Below are 15,828 nucleotides of genomic sequence, written 5' to 3'. Positions count from 1 at the left end.
GTTCCAAAGATAGCAGGTATGTAATTACAAGGTGTAGTCTGATGGTGCAGATAATGCAGGGAAGCAGAACTAAGCAGATGAGTTAAAATAGTTTCATATTCAGTTCAGGATCCCACAGCACTCTGCTCTCCCACCGGGCTGGCAACTGGAACAAAGGCAGCTGCTCTATTCCCTCTGCCTGTCTATACCACCCTGTAGTGTTAAATTTCCGCAGGAGATGTAAATCAAAGATTGCCATGATTACCACTGATTCCAGATGCTACTATTATGTAGCATATGGGTGACTCTACGTGTGGAGCCATAAAAACATCTTTCACATACATTATCGCAATCTATTTTTTAAATTTGCAAAACATTTGCAGGTGAGGTAAAAAGGAATGGAACTGGGATTATAACCCACTAGTGATCATTCATATTTCATTGGAGACCTTTCACAAGAGATACACAAAGTACTGGAAATCAAGAAACTAGATTTGACTTTTAGTTTCTGTGATCAAGACACAGTACCAACCAATCCATCATAAAAGGTCTGAAATCAATAATCAATGAGAGGGTCTGGAGAGATAGCACAGTGGTAGAGAACTTGCCTTCCAAACAGCCAACCAGCCAACCCAGGACCAAAGTTGGTTTGAATCCCGGTGTCCCATATAGTCCCCCGTTGCCTGCCAGGAGTGATTTCTGAGCAGATAGCCAGGAGTAACCCCTGAGCGCCACCACCAGTGTAACCCCAAAATAAAAACAAAACAACAAATAATAGTCATTGAGAGAGGCCAGGGGATGGCTCAGCACCTCAAGTGCCAGTCTTTTAAGTGTGATGGTTTCAGTTAGATCCCCAGGGCTTCCCACAAGCTCTGAAACTCACCTCCACATTTCTATTACGAGTCCCCGGTATTCCAAATTATTCTGGCTGTGTGGCAGGTGGTGTGTGTGTGTGTGAGTGTGTGAGTGCTGTAACCCCAATGAACATCCAAAAGCAGAGTATGTGATAGTGCCACAACTAAAGAGACTCACCATAGTAAGTAGCTAAGCATGTAATTAGAAACAAGCACGTGTGTGACTCTCCCATTATCCCAATATCATCAACAGAGGAAATAGATGACATTGTATTAGCAATAATTATTCTTGGGGCTGGAAAGATAGTTAGGTACTTGCCTCGCATGCAGCCAATGTGGGTTTAATTCCTAAGGACCACAGATGGTCAGTCCCCTGAGCAACACTGGATGTGTTCCCCAACACACCTCCAAAAATCTCAACTCTGCCCTCACCAGGGTGTCAAAGTCCTACCAAAGTTCACTGAAAGAGGAGAATAAACAAGAAAAGGAAAGTCTCTATTATAAGTCCTCCTTGAGCTTTCCAAGGTTACCAGATCTCCAGTGCACCTGTGAAGACAGAGCGACAATTTTAAACTTGTAATGTAATGCTAATCTCTGTGACTATTTTAGTCCCTGTCAAGAATTCAACTGAACCAGATTCAATTGCTATGTTGGTGAATGAAAAAAGAGTCAGGATTAGCTATTTCATGTGATTCTATCTTTATAACAATATATCAGAAAGACACAGTGCAGTACATTGTACTGTTGGGAATCATAAGCACAGGCTACCTTATAGCCATTGGTACACAAAGCACTAACCTTATACTGGAAGTTCAGAATCCCAGCTCTGCGATTCTCTTTCTACAGAGACGATGTACATTTCTACAGAGATGGCGTGTCATGAAGAAAGGGAAAGAAGAAATAAGAGCAGCTCCTTCCCCAGAATAGAGGCTCACACCTGACTGAAGGATCAGCATGATCCCCATAGAGAGTTTAGTTCCAGGCTAATTTGTCTCAAACCCTCCCATGAGAAGTAAGCCCTGATCTGCCTACACCACAATGAAGGGAGACCATAAATGGTAAACCATCAGCTGTCCTTCTTTGTCTTCCTGCTTCTTCAGAGACAACTTTGAGGAAGGAAACTGTGGCCTGAATACCCTGCAGGCCACTTCACCACTACTCAGAGCACAAGCTTCCACCTTTCAAACCTACTCAGTGAAAAATGCTAACTTTTGTAAAAGTACTATCACTGACACTGGGACTGAGTCATGGTTCATAGGAAGTTGTCATTGGCAGAGGAAAATAAAGTTGGGAGGAGTAAGGCAAGATCTGGACAACTATCGCTATCCTGGGGTTTTTGGACTCTCCCTGGTCTTGCATTTTACTTTCTTAGTCTCAATTTGGTTTTGATTTGGTTTTTGAACCACACCTAGTTGTACTTACTTACTCCTGGAGAGGCTGAAGGGAATATATGAGGTGCTAGAGATAAAATTTAAGTGGGATGCCTTACCTGATGCATAATCTCTGGTTCTGAGTTTCCGTTTTAATTTTAGTAAAATGGGGATAATCACCCTTTTCTGAAAAGCATCTTAAAGCTTCCCAAGAATAAGCAATTTGCAGGGGATGCCAGGGATCAAGTCTGGGTCAACCACGTGCAAGGCAAATGCTCTACCTGCTGTACTATAGCTTCAGCTTCAGAAGCTTCTCAAGATACTAACATGTGCACCATTAGAAAATACAAAACATTAGGATTGAGTCTGTGTTGCCATTTCACACTAAATAAAGCAGATATGATCATTATCTTCCAGATGGGGTATAAAGTATGTAAGTGCCTTCTTAAAATCAGTTCATGAGTGGCAGAGTGAGAGTACATTGGGTAGGTTGTGAAGTCTATGCAAACCTGAGTCATTTAGCAACAACAAATGGCCACCCTGTTTTTATCATTTTCCTGACTTCCATCAGCATGCAGTCCATCTTTATATCAAAAGATCAAAGGGCACTGCACGAATGAAAAAGGAGAGAGTAGGGCCCGGAGAAATAGCACAGCGGTGTTTGCCTTGCAAACAGCCGATCCAGGACCAAAAGTTCAAATCCCGATGTCCCATATGGTCCCCCGTGCCTGCCAGGAGCTATTTCTGAGCAGACAGCCAGGAGTAACCCCTGAGCATCAGCGGGTGTAGCCCAAAAAACCAAAAACCAAAAACAAAAAAACAAAAAAAAGAAAAGAAAAGAAAAAGGAGAAAGTAATTTCCTTTGGACATGTTTTGCAGAAGATACTTACATTTCTTTATAGAATTTTGTATCTTTCAAACCAGGATTATGTAAGTCAACATAAGAATTTACAGGCATTATTTGAAAGTCTAACACACACAGAGCTTTTAAATCTTCACGTACTTTAGGTATCCCAAAAAAGCACATGATAGTTTGGTTGGGGGTCAAAATGCTCAAATATATGTGTAGAGGAGACATGTAAAAATAAGCAAAAGGACTAGTGTAAGAGCCAGAGCGGTGGCGCAGCAGGAGGGCATTTGCCTTGCATGTGGCTGATCTAGGATGGACTGTGGTTTGATCCCCCGGTGTCCCATATGGACCCCCAAGCCAGGAGCGATTTCTGGACACAGAACCAGGAATAACCCCTGAGCATCACAGGGTGTGACACACACAAAAGAGGACTAGTGTAAAATAATAGGGAATTGTGGAAAGTGTGGCTAACTAATAGAGGGGACCTACTCCCCAGCATTGGCAGCTCTTACCTGTGAAGTGCAAACCCAATACTGTCAGATTGTCACTTCTTTAGAAAGCTGGCAGATCAACTTTGTGACATATATTAGTTTGCATCTTCTATCATTTGTACAGTTTTTGTTTTAAAGGGTGTACTGGGGTCTGAACTCAGCCTATCAGCCACTACTTTCATCTTTCTGCTTCAGTGACACCCTGGCATTCATCTCCAGACCAATTCCAATAGTCAGAAGCCATAGGCCAACCATACCTTAACAAAGTGCAAACAGGAATTCCTTGCTAAGTTCTGTATCATGGAAAAATCAAAAATCAAAACCAAACACACATTCAAAATATAGCCCTTTGATGCTGGGCTGAAACATAAGCACTCCATGAAGACATATGCAGGGAGTGAATCCACGCATGAGTCCCAGATGCCTTTTATATAAACCACAATTGGCATTGTTATAAACCATCAATTTCTTCTTCAGCTCAACTATATCTGTAGCCTTTCACTGCCTCCTACCCCAGTCTCTCATTTGTGATACTCTTTAACTTCACTAAGGACCATGATACTATTGCCACAGTCTCAGCACCAAGTTAGGATGTTGGGAACTTCGCACACAAAGGTTCACTAGAGTGAAGAGTCATTCACAGGTGCCAGAGACTGTGAACAAATAGATAGGTAGATGTGACTCCACTCCGAGAAGTTCCTGTCTGGTGAAATAAAGGCAGGGAAGGATGAGGTGCTAAAGGAATTAGTACCTCAATTTCTCAGTAGGAGGAAACTAAGGGACACAAGGGTTTTGTGAGTTGCAAGTGGGAGACAGAAGACCTTGCACAAGAGTTTATCTATTAAGAGCTCACTTTAGGGATGAAGAGAGAGCTCGCAGGGTTGAAAATATGTTTTGCAAGTGGGAATACAGAGCTGGGAGTAGCCCCTAAGCCCTGCTGGGTGTGGCCCCCAGAACCAAACAAACAAACTCATTACAGTTCTCAGACAAGAAGATATTTAAGGCAGCCTCCTATTTGTAAAAACAAAAATGGATTGGCTCAATCAGAATATTTAAAGGATGACTGTGCTGATCATTTGGCAATCTAGACAGACATTGAATTGCTGTGTATACACCTGACACAAATATATCAATTGTATTTCAAAAAAGAAATACAGGATTCCGAAAACTTTGTATGTAAAGAATCCATTTAGAGGTTAGTAAAACACTTTTAAACAATTCCGCATGCGAAAATGTCTGAATGTTTATTTGCAAAGGCCTATATCCAAAGAGGCTTCTTCCTTATTTCCTTAAAAAAAAATAACCTGGCTCTAATTCAAGATTGATAAAGCAAGGTCCCCAGCCAGTAGCAGCATCACCCACAAGCTTGCTAAAAATGCAAATTCTTCAACTCCTCCCCAGACACACTGAACCAGAAACTCGAGGACTGGGGCCAAGAGATCTGTTTTAACAAGACCCCGCAGGTGATTCTCATACACTGAAATAGGAGGTGCATGGCTGTAGCAGACTTTGCCAAATCAACACAGCTTCCCTTATTAAGGAAAATGATCTGCTATCTTGGTGTTATTTCTGTCCACTTATAATTATGCTAAACCATGAAATTTTGAGAAGAGATTGGATTTGAGCACATACCTTGGCTTTGGGAAGACTCAAATTCCTATAAAACATTTATTTATAAAGCCCCTAGTGTGTTTGGCATATTAAAATAGCATGTAAAACATCACCACCTGCTGAAGTTCCTGGATGGCTGGACCATTCATTTGTCAGCTCATTCATCAGAATAACATTAGCAAAGCTCTTCTAACCCACCTAGCAGTATCCAGGTGCTGGGAATACACACACTCACTGAACTAACAGCGATGAAAAACATGCTCTTCATCTTCTAAAGCTTTGATGTTATTAAATAGCATATAAATATAATTAATCACTCATAAAATTTGCTTAATAGTCCCTTGTAATGAAGAGACCCCACAGTTTACTGGGGCACACAGTAGCTACTCAGGAGTTTGCCTTCACATCAAAGGGTTCAGGAACGTGCCTGATCACTACTAACCACCAGATGAAATGGTACTTGTCATTCCCACAACAGCTCAGTATCTAAGGGGTCTTCAAACTACGGCCCTCGAGCCACATATTGTATTTATTCCCATTTTGTTTCTTCACTTCTAAATAAGATATATGCAGTGTGCATAGAAATTTGTTCATGATTTTTGTTTTTACTATAATCTGGCCCTCCAACAGTCTGAAGGACAGTGAACTGGCCCCCTGTTTAAAAAGTTTGAGGACCCCTGATAGGAATCCATGTGGGCCTCTGTCCTTCCCCTGCTTTCCAGCAACCACCTGCTTTATATGTAGAGAGATGGAGAACTATATTCTGAAGTGCTAAACTGGAAGACACTAACTCCCCATCAACTCAGATTTTCTAGGCCTTGTAGGACTACAATGAGTTTCTGCTGGAATCTGTGGAATAGAAGTAGGCACAGAGTGGATCAATATGCAGTTTCTTGGCCATTAAGGGGCAAGGAGGCTAAACCTTTTAGTGTCAGTCGAAGCAATCTACAGTTCAGCTTCTGTAGCTACTCGCGAGAACAATAGGCTGAGCTGGTAGCCAGACAGGTTGGGTCAAACATGTAGCTAACCACAAATCTTAAGTACTTTATTTGTATTTCTCCATACCTAGCTTGGCTCCTGCTTAGAAAGAATGATTTTTCCAGTTTCTTTTTAAGCCAGGATGTTTGGAATTGTCATATGCTCAAAGACAAATAAATTAGTTTTACAGTGCTGGGATTGAACCCAAGGCCTCACACATGTAAGATCAGTTCTCTGTTGCTGAGCCATATGCGGAGCCCTAAAGCAAAGATTTTACTGTAAAGTTTTCCTCCACTAAGAACAGTGCTCACTGTCTGCCCCTTTAACTGCATATAAATTGGAACCTGGGGCAGGGAGTGAAAATGAGAGCGGGGAAGTAGCTAATTAGAGACTCATGTGTTGACATCTTCCTCCAGGCAGCCCTCAACTTGAACTCCGAAAACTATTTTACCTTCCCTCCAAGGTGATATCTGAGTTAACAATAAACTGGACTGGAAAGACAATACAACAGTAAGTGCTTGACTTACATGTGTCTAAGCTGGCATCAATCTCCAGCACTACATTTGGTTCCTTGAGCGCTGGCCACACTGTACAGGGTAAATAGATCTCAGGGTTTTCTGATAGACAATTTAGTGGGGCTAGCAGGACTTTAGTGTTTAAGCTGTATAGTTGTATAATTTGTATAGACAAATTATTAGTATTTTTTAACCAACCCTAATGTCCCCTTCTAGAACACTGTCCCGGTGAATCAGAGTAAGCCAAAGCAGTGAGAGGGCAGTAGTAGGAACAGCAAACTCCTACACAAAGATACTTGTCCTTGTCTTACTCTCCCCTGAAGATCAGGACAAGTCCCTCATTTGTCCATGTTTGGTTAAGTTTGTACATTAGAGGAGGTGTATCTTAGGAGTCCAGCCATAGAAGGAGTTCCTGGTTTGTTTTGGAGCCCACTGGTTGGCAGCCTACACTCCCTCCAATCTTGTCTTTCCTTTATAAAATTCTTTTCTATGACCATGGAGACAATATGGCTGTCTGGAGGACATAAGCCCCTATCTTCCAACCAATAAAGGTAGTTCCATAATGAAACTCTTTTTCAATACCCATTACTGTATCTCTCAATTGACTGGCTTTTGAGCTTCAGTGGTACTAGAACTTCATAGTTAAAAAAAAAAATTATTTTTCTTGAATGTCAGGGTTGTTTTTTTTTGTTTTTTTGTTTTTTCTTTGGTTTTTAGGTCACACCCAGCAGCGCTCAGGGGTTACTCCTGGCTCTATGCTCAAAAGTCGCCCCTGGCAGGCAAAGGGGACTGACTATATGGGATGCCGGGATTCGAACCATCATTCTTCTGCATAGAAGGCAAACGCCTTACCTCCATGCTATCTCACCAGCCCTAAATGTCAGTTTTTTTTTATTTCCTACTGCTGTAATACATTATCATGAACTTAGTGACTTAAAATATAGCTTTATTTTCTTATAGTTTCAGAGATCAGAATTTCAAAATATGTCTCCCTCCCCTCCCTCAATTCAGTTGGCAGGAGGTAATTCTTCTGAAAACTCTAGGAGACTGTTTCCTCACCTTGCCAGCTTCTAGAGGCTTCCTGAGTTTTCTGGCTCACTGCCCCTCCATCTTCAAAGCCAGTTAAACAACATTTTTCAATTTCTCTCTTTCTGAACCTGCTTCTAGGTCACATCACCTTTAGACTCCCTCATGGAAAAACCCTTTCCCTAAAACTGGGCCTGCCCGGGTAATCCCTTGAACTCTTCCATCTCCAAATTATTCCTTACACAGAAAAAGTTTCTTCTGTCAAGTGAAAAGAAACCTTTAGGGGTTCTAGTGATTTAAATGTGGACATCTTTGGAGGTATACTGTATTTCCTATACAAGGAAAAACTTTTTAGTGAACAAGTCAACATAGGGGAAATTTGTGACTTCTGTCAGGGCACTAAGAAAATTATCCCATAGCTGACCTAGGTTCTTGAGAGACTGGATAAATAAAGCAGTATCAGATAGATTTGCAAAAGTTTATTAATAACATGCATACCTTATAAATACACAGGGAAACCTAGAAAGCTGAATAACTCACCTGCTTCAGAGATCATACACCTGAAAACCAATCATCAATAACTCTGTAACTATGTAATTAACAGTGATTCAATAAAAAATTTTTAAAAACTCTATACAAAACTTTTGCAATTCAGTGGAGAGTACAAAAGTTTCTGATCTTGCAGCTGTCCAAAACAAAGCTTCTTTAATAAATTCTCTTAGTCATGAAAACTGATTCCAACCAGAAGGAGGGGGTGGGAGAAATTGGGAAGGTCAGTTAGGGAGGCTATCAAGAAAAAAGAAGTAAATCAAAATTAAGCAGATTTAGCTCTAATTTTTTCAGAGGACCCTTAAGAAGACCAAGGAGACTTCATTCCAAGAGAGGCTTACATGTAATAATCTTTCACAGAGGGACACCTTAACTCAATCTTTTGGGTTTCTCCAACAAAGAAAACTTTTTACCAAAACACTTTGAAGTGGTTTATTTTTTGCTTCCCTCCATAACCTTGAAGGTTCAATTCCATTGCCACTTATGGATAGTAAATGAAAAACCTGGTGATGGGTGGAAAGAGCTTTATTGGCAATCAATGACAGGTTGGAAGATGGTGAATTCATGCCCTCAAAACAGCCATCTTGTCTTCAAAGTCACAGAATAAGGTTTTATAGGGAAAGAAGCAAGAAAAAGTGAGTTGCAGACCACCCTGTAGGACTCCAGAGCAAAACATGAACTCCTAAGACATACCTCCTCTAATCTTCAAACCTATACAAAGTAAGGAAAATTGAGGACTTTTTCCTAATTTTCAGGGCTTGGGGCTGAGGGGAAAGTCAGACAAAGACAAGTGTCCCTTGGTAGGAAATTGCTGTTACCAATGAAGGCCAGTTTCAGCTAAATTTGAAGCAGTACAGAAAAAAAAAATCAAAGTAACATAAATTCATTATGAGCAGGGCAATATCAGGTCCTTTTTTATTTCCCATTTATCCATCATAGAAGTCCAGGAATGCAGCATCCTTTCTTTTTTTTATACATAGAAAAAACACAATATTCAGCTAATCCCCTTACTCTGAAGTCCTGGGTATGAGAGTAAGGTCTTCCAGATTTTAGAATTCGTCCTAAAGTTTCTCGCAAATTTCCTTCTTAGTATGGAATGTCTCATCCTGAAGCCAAACACTGCCTATGTGAGGAGCAAATACTGTCAATGTGCTTTTGGTACCTCCCATCAAAAGCAGATTATTTCTTCTTCAATCAATTTTCTCATATGTGGAAGAGCATAATGGTATTAATAAAATGGACTCGAGACAGGTTTCCAGGGTTCAAACCCTAGGATGCTAATTCTTTGGGCAGGCCACTCAACCTATTTTATTTATTTACTTACCAATTTTTTTTGGATCACACCTGAAGAAGCTTGAGGCTTACCACTAACTCGGTGATCAGGGTCACCATGTATAAAAACCCTGAGCACTGAGCCAGGAGTAATACCCGATAAGGAGTAATGTAATTAAGCCACGTAAGGCACATACCAGTATGATAATAGTAAATGTATAATATTATAAAGAGTGACTGGGACGGGGCCGGGCGGTGGCGCTGGAGGTAAAGGTGCCTGCCTTGCCTGCGCTAGCCTAGGACGGACCGCGGTTCGATCCCCCGGCGTCCCATATGGTCCCCCAAGAAGCCAGGAGCAACTTCTGAGCGCATAGCCAGGAGTAACCCCTGAGCGTCACAGGGTGTGGCCCAAAAACCAAAAAAAAAAAAAAAAAAAAAAAAAAAAAAAAAAAAAAAAAAAAAAGAGTGACTGGGACCAATGCAATAATCTCACTTCTGTGCTGAGTGGAAGATGGAAGTTCTTTATCATGACTTTATAGTGTGTTATAAAGGGTCTGAACACATTAAAGGGTCTGAAGACCAAATTAATCAGTCTTCCTAGTGGAATGAAGAAAATGTATTTTCTACTTCATGGGGGTTGTTATAAGACTAAAATGAATTAAACCATGCAAGGCACTTAAACTTTTTTAGTATCAGTATTAATCGTCTCAGATAATATTAAAGATGCACTCAACTGAAGCAACACGAAAGAGCTCACACTAAAAAGTAAAATTTCTGCATGTTAATATAGCCCTATTTAGGCCTTCTGGATAAACTAAGATGGAAAGAAATTAAGGGTAAGAGGCTTCAAGAATGGTACTAAATATCTATTTCTTTTTTTTTTTTTTTTTTTTTTTGTGGTTTTTGGCCACACCCGGCGATGCTCAGGGGTTACTCCTGGCTGTCTGCTCAGAAATAGCTCCTGGTAGGCACAGGGGACCATATGGGACACCGGGATTCGAACCAACCACCTTTGGTCCTGGATCGGCTGCTTGCAAGGCAAACGGCGCTGTGCTATCTTTCCAGGCCCAAATATCTATTTCTTAAATCTCACACAAAACTTCCTTGTAATCAACCCAGTAATCAAATCACTGTTCAGCTATAAATAATGATGTGGGCATAGTGTATGTTACAATCCTTTGGCCACATAAACTGGTCCAGCACAGCTCTCTTTCATTTACTGTCTATCCATCTGTTCATTCAGTCATCATTTTCTAAGTACCTAAGTCACCTAAGTGATAGGCACTTAGGAAATTAGGGTGAAAGACAAGGCCTCTTCTTTTAAGAGGACAATTCATTAGATACCTACAGAGACTATTAGAAAAGCCAGCCTAGGACACCAAATAACAGGTATCTGCTTATCTTACCTACTTAAATAACTGACTTCAGTATTTAAGTACAATTATACAGAAAGAATAATCAAAAGACTTTCCTGACAGATTAGACAGCATGCAGCAAAGAACCAGGCCTTAGTTACTTTATACTCCAATATGATTGGAGCACATAATTTGAAAAGCTAGGTAACTCCATCCAACATGAATTAGTGAACAGGAGAGCCAATGACCATTTTAAAAGAGATGTGACCAAGGGAGCAGAGAGAGCCATATTTGAAAGAGAACCTTGGGCAAACCAGAAGCCACAGTAGAACTGCCACTTAGAATGGAAGTAATGGATGCCTTCTGTTGACCTTAGCCCTGAGTCAGCCCACTTTGCTCCCCATTTTACATGACCCATGGATTCTTCTTCATGCTGTCTCAGTTCTGCAACATATGTGTGCCCTGAGGGCTGCATAAAAATAGAGCCAGGGGCCCAGGAAAGAGGACCCTCAGCTGCCCATGGATCAAGACATTCCCCAGGCATGTGCTGGCTTTTCAGCAGCTGTGGAAGGGCTCAAGGTCACAAGGCCTGGAAACCTAATCTCATGATAGAAAAAGGAGACCCTCCAGTAAACCAGAGAACTTTGTGGAGAACAGAGGATATATGTGGTGCTAGGGCTCTTCAAGGCCATCTTGAGTGGTTGCTTTTCACTAGGAAAAGTACCTCTGTTGGTTTTTAGCTCTTGAGATCCTATAAGCAGAAATATTGCCCTCTACATAAATATTTTTTATTCTCCCTTTTAGCTAGCTCCATGCTAAATCACTGAAGCTGCTGTATCCATAGATAAAAAAATGTAGGGACCGGGGAGGTCTAGACTTTTTCTGGGGGGCGGTTTCCTGAGTGGTGCTCAATAGATCCAAGAGCCCCACCAGTGATTCTCAACCAACTGGCCCAATACTAAACTATTGGGTCTGGAAGGGTCTGAGGCTGTGATGCTCAGGTCACCCCTGCAGTGATGCGAGTCTCCAGGGCTGCACCTGGCAATGCCTGAAGAACTACATGGTACAGGAATCAAACCCAGGTTGAATGTATGCCAGATGTGTGCCCTAACCATCTTATTATCTCCTAACCCTGGGATTTATTTTTATAATACCCCTTCTATCACAGAGTTGATCACCGGCTCTCAAACTGTATAGATATGGGTTTGTGTCCCAACTCTGCCTTGGCTTTAAAGCCCTAGTCCTCAATGTCCTATGTGTTAAAAATAACTAAAAGCAGTGATTTATAGGCTTTTTTGAGAAATGAGATTAAGAATTAGGAGAAGCTCTTTTGCTTTCGGCCCACACCTTGTGGTGCTCAGGGGTTACTCCTGGCTTTGTACTCAGAAGTCACTCCTGGCAGGCTCAGGGGACAATATGAGAGGCTGGGATCAAACCCAGGTTGGTCACATGCAAGGCAAATGCCATACCCACTGTGATATCGCTCTGGCTCAGAAACAGGAAAAACTCTTAACAAACTCCTGGGATGTAGTGAGTACTCAGTAAGTGGGGCTTCCTTTGCTAAAACCTCACCCTGCACTGGGGTTTATTACCTCCCAGTTCAGAAAGAAATGTCAGTGATCCAACCTCAGAACAGAATAAACAGGCCAGCCAGACCCTCACATCAGTGGAATAGACTTGAGTATTCAGACAATATTACCCAGACATGCAATCAATTAATCTTTAATAAAGGGGCAATATATGTAAAATTGAGCAAGGAAAGCCTCTTCAACAAGTAGTGTTGGGACAACTGGTCAGCCACATGAAGAACCAGCATCAACTGAGTGCTTCTCAGTGCCTAGCACTGTGCAGGCACTTTATACAGCTCATCTCACATAAGCCCCTGCCTGCAGGAACCATAGCCACACCTGGACAGAAACATGTCTCTAAGAACCCAAGGAACTTTGCAAGCTCACATGAATTGGACTCAGAGCCCAGGTCCTTGGCCACAATGTCATTAAAGAATCCGAAACTCAGAGTTGACAAAGAAAACTCCTTTATTATAGAGAATGCTTAGGGTGACCAGAGACTGGAAAGCTGGACTCAGTAGTGAAAGAGGAACCTGCCACTCAGATCTGAATTTCTAGGCTTTCTGAAACTATATCTTTCAGAGACTGGTGTTCCGGGCCATCCATGCCAGAGGGGAGTGGCTACTCTTACTAAGAGCAGGTTTTCTTTTAAAGTATGGTCACATTGGGGCTGGAGAGATAGCATGGAGGTAGGGCGTTTGCCTTGCATGGAGGATGGTGATTTGAATCCCAGCATCCCATATGGTCCTCCAAGCCTGCCAGGAGCAATTTCTGAGCATAGAGCCAGGAATAACCCCTGAGCGCTGCCAGGTGTGGCCCCAAAACCAAAAAAAATTAATAATAATAAAACTTAAAAAATACAGTATTGTCACATTGATGGGTTCCACATACAATGTCATTTTGTAAGAAAAAGGTGGTTCGAGTGTTGGAATAACCACTTTAAATGTGTATGGCCAGTCCTCTGGATCTAAATGCAGATTTCAATTTTCTGTGGAATCTCAGATGTTGGACTTTCTACAGGGGCCCTGGGAGAGCATGATGTGGGAACACAGCACTGCCTTAAGCAGCAGGGATACTGAGCCTATAAGTCTCAGGGGTATGGGGCGTAGCTTCTGGGATCCATGAGCTACCTAGATCATAAACAAAATTCTAGGAAATATGTAACTTGGGGAGGACATGGCTGAGCAAGCATGCCTCCCAACACAAAAATAACTATCAGATAAGTCTCTGTTCATTCTAGAAACTACCGTGATTTGGGTGCAGATCACATGCAAGCAGAATGTAACTCATTACCCACAAAGTGCTGGAGGAGAAGCTAAGAGGGTATTTATGAAGCACTCAGAAGGGACCTGGCACAAGGCAGATGGGCTATTGGCTTACTTACATTTTACCATTGCAATTATCATTATTATCCATTATTATCCCTTCCACTGCCTCATTAGTCCTCACAAATCCTTTATGAGCCTTGCATTATTGTCAATACCACCTCAATAGAACAGAAACTAGAGGCTTCAAAAGCTCTATAATTAGCTCAAGTCCATAGAATTTGAGAGAAGGAATTCCAACTTGGCCTGTGGGTTCTCCAGTCCAGAGCAGCTCTCAATGTGGAAGCATTGATTAAGGGAAGGAAGGCATGGAGCCTAAGAATGCAGGAGGTTGGGATGCTGGGAGACTCCAAATGATGCCCCATTCTGAGAACCACCAGGCATGGCGTTTTCTGCTGAAAGAACAAGTGGGGCTCCTTAAGTTTGTACCTCCCCTAATCAACAACAGAAAGTCAAGCCGCTTAAAATAGGAAGGGTTTACTAAGGAAACCACCCCATGTGGTGCCGCTGAGGCTCCACAGTGAGCCCATGCCTCAGAGTACAGTGGGTTCAAGTTCAAGGAGCTGCTTCCCCAGCGCCTGCTGGCAGAGCTCCAAGCCACATTTCTCCTTCCAATGGGACACATAACTCTGCCAAACACACCACTTAAAAGCCAAAGAGATGCCACTAGGTTGCCATGGCAACGCTCAACAGGCAAACATTTGAACCATCTCTGACGCACATACACAAACTTATTTAAGGGCCAAATAGAAGGTTTTGTAGGGGGAGAGGGGCAGAGCAAGGAGTGTTGTTTCTACAGCTCCATCTCCAAGGATTTGGCCCCCAAAACATCTAGGTCAGATTGAAAGAGGACAAAAGACTTGCTAAACATGAACCTAGCTCAGCTCACTGTGGGGAAAGCAGTCACTGTGTGCCTCTCTGCTGGTAGCTCACTTACAATCCTGGTTGCCAGGGGTTCTGTCCGTGAACCACTTGCCACACCAACACCAACAACACCCAAGGCTCAAAGCACATGGTGGGGTATGTTTTGCTGCCCAGCACAAGGGTCAATATATATTGTAATATATATAATTATGTATTATATATTATTATATTATATTATGTATTATATATAAATTAATATATTGACTCTGGCACTACCCTTTGTGTTAATTAAGTCCCATCCAAGTATGAGCCATAGGCAGTAAGTGCTGGTGTTAAAGTATTAGAGCAGAACTTCTTAAACTTTTTTCACTCATCTGAGAAATGTTTTGTCTTGATTAGGAGCCATTTCTGGTGGCACATCTTGGATGTACTCAAATCACTCCTAGAGACCTTCAAATATAATACAGAAGAACAATTTTGGGTTGACATGTGCAAGATGAACAAATACCTTAATACCTGAACTATATCCTTTTCTGAGAAATTTCTACACAACTCCATGTATATATAAAGTATATGATAGTGATTTAAAATAAACAATTAGGGGCTGGCGCGGTGGCGCTAGAGGTAAGGTGCCTGCCTTGCAAGTGCTAGCGTAGGACGGACCACAGATTCCCCTGGCATCCCATATGGTCTCCCCAAGCCAGGAGCGATTTCTGGGCACATAGCCAGGAGTAACCGCTGAGCGTCAAATGGGTGTGGCCCAAAAATCAAAAATAAATAAATAAATGAATAAAATAAACAATTAACTGATAGAAATCAGAAAGTGATTTTTTTTGTTTATTTTATTTTATTTTATTTTTGTCCCCCCATTCACAATAAAGACCAGGCAAAGGCCCTGGGTTGAGGTGTATATGGGGTGCATTTACTGTACCTCCTCTTTCTATATAGTCAGTGTAAAGATTATTTTTGTTTTGAGGCTACACCTAGCTGTGCTTAGGGGCCTACTCTTGGCTCTGCATTCAGAGATCATTCCTGGTATGCTCTGGGGATAATATAGTGAGTGGAGGTTTAAATTCAGATCAGTCATGTGCAAGACATGTGCTGTATTATCACTCTGGCACCATGAAGCAATTTATTTTAAAACAGATTTTTAAATAAGTGATGTGACCCCACATAGTTTAAGAAGCTGGGCATTAAAGCACATGTGGATGCTGAATGTTG

The 15,828-nt window shown here is 41.7% G+C and overlaps 1 pseudogene; it reads right to left on the bottom strand.

Moving 5' to 3' along the window:
• Positions 1–15,463: 15,463 nt before the first annotated feature.
• Positions 15,464–15,610, bottom strand: LOC126019433 (uncharacterized; annotated as a pseudogene).
• Between the last annotated feature and the right edge of the window lie 218 nt (positions 15,611–15,828).

The sequence above is a fragment of the Suncus etruscus genome, chromosome 9 (assembly GCF_024139225.1).
Source record: "Suncus etruscus isolate mSunEtr1 chromosome 9, mSunEtr1.pri.cur, whole genome shotgun sequence".
Taxonomy (NCBI): Eukaryota; Metazoa; Chordata; class Mammalia; order Eulipotyphla; family Soricidae; genus Suncus; species Suncus etruscus.
The sequence above is the reverse complement of the archived record's forward strand: the minus strand, read 5'-3'. Positions and strand labels throughout refer to the sequence as shown.